This window comes from Arachis ipaensis, chromosome B3, assembly GCF_059453495.1.
Source record: "Arachis ipaensis isolate K30076 ecotype BB chromosome B3, ASM5945349v1, whole genome shotgun sequence".
Taxonomy (NCBI): Eukaryota; Viridiplantae; Streptophyta; class Magnoliopsida; order Fabales; family Fabaceae; genus Arachis; species Arachis ipaensis.
Window position 1 is genome coordinate 101,575,552 of NC_142438.1, and position 6,246 is coordinate 101,581,797.

Genomic DNA, 6,246 nt, shown 5'->3' on the forward strand with positions numbered 1-6,246 from the left:
AGCTTTCTCACAGTGGATTGGATTGGGGTTTGGATGGATATTGTGACATGTAATCCTACCAAATTGTGGTTCATGAAATTGTGTGGTATAATCAGTGATCAAGCATCATCTCTTCTTATGAACATTTAAACCAAGGGATTGGGAATTTGTTTGTTTTTAGAGAGCATTGGTGAGCCAAGGAATTGGGATCCAATCATATAAGATTGCCAAGCAAAATTCAATGAATGCATTGGTTGAGGAAGAGATATACATGTTTTGATTCGGAGACTTCAATATCTCCTAAACCCAATGAATTCCCCATTTCTGATTTCCACTTTCTCTTTACATTCAGCAATTCAATTCTTGCAATCACCCCCATTCCCTTTTAATTTCAGCAATTTACATTCTGCTCTTTAATTCATGCAATTTAAGATTCAGCCCTTTAATTTTCTTGTCATTTACTTTTCCCGCCAATTTTACATTCCGCAATTCTCATCTCAATTCTTGATTCCGCTCAACTAGAACACACTTCTAATCCGAATTGCTCAATCAACCAATCCTTGTGGTATTCGACCTCACTCTATTGTGAGTTTTTACTTGACGACGATAACCGGTGCACTTGCCGGAAGGAATTTTGCCGATCGTGCAATTTCCTAAATCGTAGCATAACTAGTTTATGTGCACCAAGTTTATGGCGCCGTTGCCGGGGATTGGTTTTCGATTGACAATTCTCAAATTGGAAGCTAACTAGATTGAGCAATTTTCTCTTGCTTTGTTAATTCTGTTCTAGCTACTTGTTGAATTTTAATTTCTGCACTTGGTTACATGCTTTCTTTCTTTATGCCTTTAAATTCATGCAACTAACTCACTGACTCACTAACTGTTTGATTTAATTCCTCAATTGATCTAACCATACTCTTCCATTAACCAAGAGTATTTTACTTGTTTGTGTTTGAGCTGTGTTCTTGTATGACAGGTAGGAGAGGAGAGACATCAACTCCTCCATATACCGAACCGGAAAGGACCCTTCATAGACTTAGAAGGGAAGCAAGAGGGAAGAGAATAGTGGGAGAAGAGGAATCTGAAGGAGAATCTGAGGACAATTTTGAAGAAGCTCTAGATCTCAACATGGATAGAGAAGTCCACAACCATGAGAGAGCTGATGGGAACAATGCCATTCCTGAGAGGAGGGTTCTTAGTTCATACATAAACCCAACCTCTGGGAATTGTGGTAGTAGCATCCAGAAACCACCCATTCAGGCCAACAATTTTGAGCTCAAGCCACAGCTAATATCACTGGTGGAAAATCATTGTTCCTTTGGAGGAAGTGCTAATGAAGACCCAAACCAACATCTCACAAAATTCCTGAGAATTTGTGACACTGTGAAGTCCAATGGAGTCCAGGAAGATGCCTATAAACTGCTTTTGTTCCCATTTTCACTTAGGGACAAAGCAGCTAAGTGGCTGGAATCATTCCCAAGGGGGAGTCTAACCACATGGGATGAGGTGGAAGGCAAATTTCTGGCACGTTTCTACCCTCCACAAAAGGTCAATAGGCTTCGATCTGAGGTTCAGACTTTTAGACAACAAGATGGTGAAACTCTCTACGAGGCATGGGAGAGATTCAAGGACTTGACAAGGAAATGCCCACCAAACATGTTCCATGATTGGGTGCAACTGCACATCTTCTATGATGGGCTCTCTTATGAATCAAGGAAGGCTGTAGACCATTCATCAGGAGGTTCATTGAACAGGAAAAAGACCGTGGAAGAAGCCATTGAAGTGATCGAGACAGTGGCTGAGAATGAGTACTACTATGCATCAGAAAGGCACAACACTAAGGGAGTCATGGAGCTGAACCATGTTGATACAATTCTAGCCCAAAACAAGGTGTTTGCCAAGCAACTAGCAGAGCTTACCAGGCAATTAGAAACAAAGCAAGTGGCTGCAATTCACACACAAGATCAAGAGGAAGTAGGCATGGAAGGAGGTGATTGGGATGAGGTTAACTATGTGGGAAACCAACAAAGGCAATCATATGATCCACACTCCAACACTTACAACCCAGGCTGGAGAAACCACCCAAACTTTGGGTGGGGAAACCAACAAACCCAACCACAAAACCACAAACCTTACAACCACAACCAACAAAACAATTCCACATACCAAAACTCCAACCAAAGATCATACCAAGCCACACAAAACACTTACCCCCAATCATCATATCATGGCCAAAATAATCAACATACCCAACCTAATCCGAACCAACAATTTCAAGATCAATTAAACCGGATGGAAGGAATGCTTGCAACCATGAGCCAAGACATAATTGAATTGAAGGCTTTTAAGGAAGAAGTAAATTCTAACTTGCAAAACCAAGGAGCTGCCATCCAGAAGCTAGAAAATCAAATTTTGTATTTGACTAAGCAAGCCCCTGGAACAAGCAGTTCTCATACTGTTAAGGCTATTGCAAGGGAGGAATGTAAGGCCATAACCCTCAGAAGTGGAAAGAATCTAAAGGAGATTTCAAGGGAAACCACAGAGGATGAAGCAAAGGAAAATGTGAAAAATAAAGAACAAGGACAATCTGTTACACCAAAAGAAAAAGAAAAAGAGGTCTTGAAGCCTTACACACCTAAAGCACCTTATCCTCAACGTTTGATGAAAAGTGAAAAGGATGGCCAATTCTCCAGGTTCTTGGAGATTTTCAAGAAGCTTCAAATCAACATTCCCTTTGCTGAAGCAATAGAGCAAATGCCACTCTATGCAAAATTCTTAAAAGAATTGATGACCAAGAAGAGAAGCTGGAGAAATGAGGAAACTGTGTTGTTAACTGAAGAATGCAGTGCCATCATTCAGCACAAATTGCCTCAGAAATTGAAGGACCCAGGCAGTTTCCAAATCCCCTGTATTATAGGAGAAGTCATGGTGGAGAAGGCCTTGTGTGATTTAGGGGCCAGCATCAATTTGATGTCGCTAACAATGATGAAAAGAATGAAGATTGAAGAAGCCAAACCAACAAGAATGGCCCTCCAATTGGCAGATCGATCTTTTAAATTCCCTCATGGGATAGTTGAGGATTTGTTGGTAAAGGTGGGAGAATTTATATTTCCTGCTGATTTTGTGGTGTTAGATATGGAGGAAGAAGCCAAGGCTTCAATAATTCTGGGAAGACCCTTCCTAGCTACTGCTGGAGCCATCATAGATGTACAAAAGGGTGAACTCACTCTTAGACTCCATGATGAGAAATTGGTGTTTAATGTATTCAAGGCAATGAGCTATCCATCAGAATCACTAAGGGAATGCATGAGGGTTGATGTAGTGGACATTGCAGTACAAGAAACTTTTGAGGAAACAATAAAGGAAGTGGCAGAGGAGGAGTTCACTAAGGATATTGAAGTTAGTGATATCAAGGATGCTGACACAACTATGCTAAGCAAGCCAGAGAAAGTGAAAGAAGAAAAGGAAGCACCAAAACCTGAGCTCAAAGCATTGCCCCCTAATCTCAAGTATGCATACTTGGGTAGTGACGAGAGTCACCCTGTTATCATTAGCTCGGCCTTGAGCCAAGAACAAGAAGAAGAATTGATCAAGGTGCTGCAAACTCATCAAGATGCCATTGGATGGACCCTAGCTGATTTGAAGGGGATAAGTTCATCCATATGCATGCATAAAATCTTGTTAGAAGAAGATGCTAGACCTTCCATTCAAGCTCAAAGAAGATTGAACCCCGTCATGAAAGAAGTGGTACAAAAAGAAGTGAGGAAGTTATGGCAGGCAGGGGTAATCTACCCCATTTCTGATAGCCCATGGGTTAGTCCCATCCATGTAGTTCCCAAGAAAGGTGGCATAACGGTGGTGCCAAATGAGAAGAACGAACTCATACCCACAAGAACCGTTACTGGGTGGAGGATGTGCATAGACTACAGGAAGCTCAATGAAGCCACCAGAAAAGATCATTTCCCACTCCCATTCATGGATCAGATGCTTGAAAGGCTTGCCGGACATGCTTACTATTGTTTCTTGGATGGATATTCAGGATACAACCAAATAGTAGTTGATCCTAGTGATCAAGAGAAAACATCATTCGTTTGTCCATATGGAGTTTTTGCTTATAGACGCATGCCCTTTGGATTGTGCAATGCACCTGCCACTTTCCAAAGATGCATGCTGTCCATCTTTTCGGACATGATTGAAAAATTTATTGAGGTCTTCATGGACGATTTTTCTGTGTTTGGGGATTCTTTTCCCAGCTGCCTACACCACCTTGCCTTGGTGCTTAAGAGGTGCCAAGAGACTAACCTAGTATTAAACTGGGAAAAGTGTCATTTCATGGTCACAGAAGGAATAGTCCTTGGCCACAAAATCTCTAATAGAGGCATGGAGGTGGACAGAGCTAAGGTGGAAATCATTGAAAAACTACCTCCACCAAGTAATGTCAAGGCAGTTAGGAGCTTTTTGGGCCACGCTGGTTTTTACAGAAGGTTTATTAGAGACTTTTCTAAAATAGCCAAACCTTTGAGTAACTTGCTTGTCTCTGATACACCCTTTGTATTTGATGGAAATTGCATGCTAGCCTTTGAACTTTTGAAGCAAAAACTTTCCTCTGCACCTATCATTGCCCCACCTGATTGGAACTTACCGTTTGAACTGATGTGTGATGCATCAGACCTTGCTATTGGGGCAGTGTTAGGACAAAGGAAAGACAATTTGGTACATGTGATTTATTATGCCAGTAAAGTCTTGAATGCTAACCAAAGGAATTACACAACCACTGAAAAAGAACTCTTGGCAATAGTCTTTGCATTTGAAAAATTTAGATCTTATCTCATTGGATCTAAAGTCATTGTTTTCACTGATCATTCAGCTTTAAAATATTTACTTGCCAAACAAGAATCTAAACCGAGACTTATTAGATGGGTTCTTTTGTTGCAGGAATTTGACATTGAAATCAAAGACAAGAAGGGTGTAGAGAACAAGGTGGCAGATCATTTATCAAGGATACCATGTGAAGAAGGAAGCACACAAAGCACACATATAAATGAGTGCTTTCCTGATGAACAACTCATGGTAATTCACAAAGCACCTTGGTTTGCAGACATAGCAAATTTCAAGGCCACTGGGAGTTTACCTTTGGAATTTAACAAACATCAAAGGAGGAAATTGGTAAATGATGCCAAATACTTCATCTGGGACGAACCATACTTGTTCAAAAAATGTTCCGATGGCATACTCAGAAGATGCATATCCGAGGAAGAAGGAAAGGAAGTTTTATGGGACTGCCATGGCTCTACTTATGGAGGGCACTTTGCAGGGGAAAGAACAGCAGCTAAGGTGTTGCAGTGTGGTTTTTATTGGCCTACTATTTTCAAAGATGCAAAAGAATTAGTGAAACACTGCCCTGAATGCCAGAAAGCTGGGAACCTGCCAAGAAGAAATGAAATGCCACAACAATTCATTCTGGAACTTGAATTGTTTGATGTGTGGGGGATAGATTTCATGGGACCATTTCCCTCCTCATACTCAAATAATTACATTCTTGTGGCAGTAGATTATGTCTCCAAATGGGTTGAAGCAATAGCAACTCCAACCAATGATAATAAGGTAGTCATGAACTTCCTCAGAAAACACATTTTTTGCCGTTTTGGGGTTCCAAGAGCAATCATCAGTGATGGAGGAAGCCACTTTTGCAACAAACCATTAGAGGCATTGCTCCTAAAATATGGAGTCAAACACAGGGTAGCCACACCATACCATCCACAGACAAGTGGGCAGGCCGAAATATCTAACAGAGAACTCAAAAGAATCCTGGAAAAAACTGTGGGAACTTCAAGAAAGGACTGGTCGATTAAGCTAGATGATGCTCTTTGGGCATATAGGACAGCTTTCAAAACACCAATTGGAATGTCTCCTTACCAACTAGTATATGGAAAAGCTTGCCATCTGCCACTGGAGTTGGAGCACAAGGCATACTGGGCCTTGAAACTTCTGAACTTGGACAACAAAGCCGCTGGAGAAAGAAGGATGTTGCAAATTCAAGAATTGGAAGAATTCAGAGCGGAAGCTTATGAGAATGCCAAAATTTACAAAGAAAGAGCAAAAAGGAAGCATGACAGCAACATAGCCCCAAGGAAATTTGAAGAAGGGCAAAAAGTATTGCTCTACAATTCTAGGCTGAAGCTATTTCCAGGGAAGCTAAAATCAAGGTGGTCTGGACCATTCCTTGTCACTAAGGTCTCCAAATATGGACAAGTAGAAATCATGGAA

The 6,246-nt window shown here is 41.1% G+C and overlaps 1 non-coding gene across 1 annotated transcript; it reads right to left on the reverse strand.

Moving 5' to 3' along the window:
* Window positions 1-1,533: 1,533 nt before the first annotated feature.
* On the reverse strand, window positions 1,534-1,637 carry LOC148571812 (small nucleolar RNA R71). The gene has a single exon (XR_015909018.1). It is a non-coding gene; the product is annotated as a small nucleolar RNA R71 (small nucleolar RNA).
* Window positions 1,638-6,246: the final 4,609 nt, after the last annotated feature.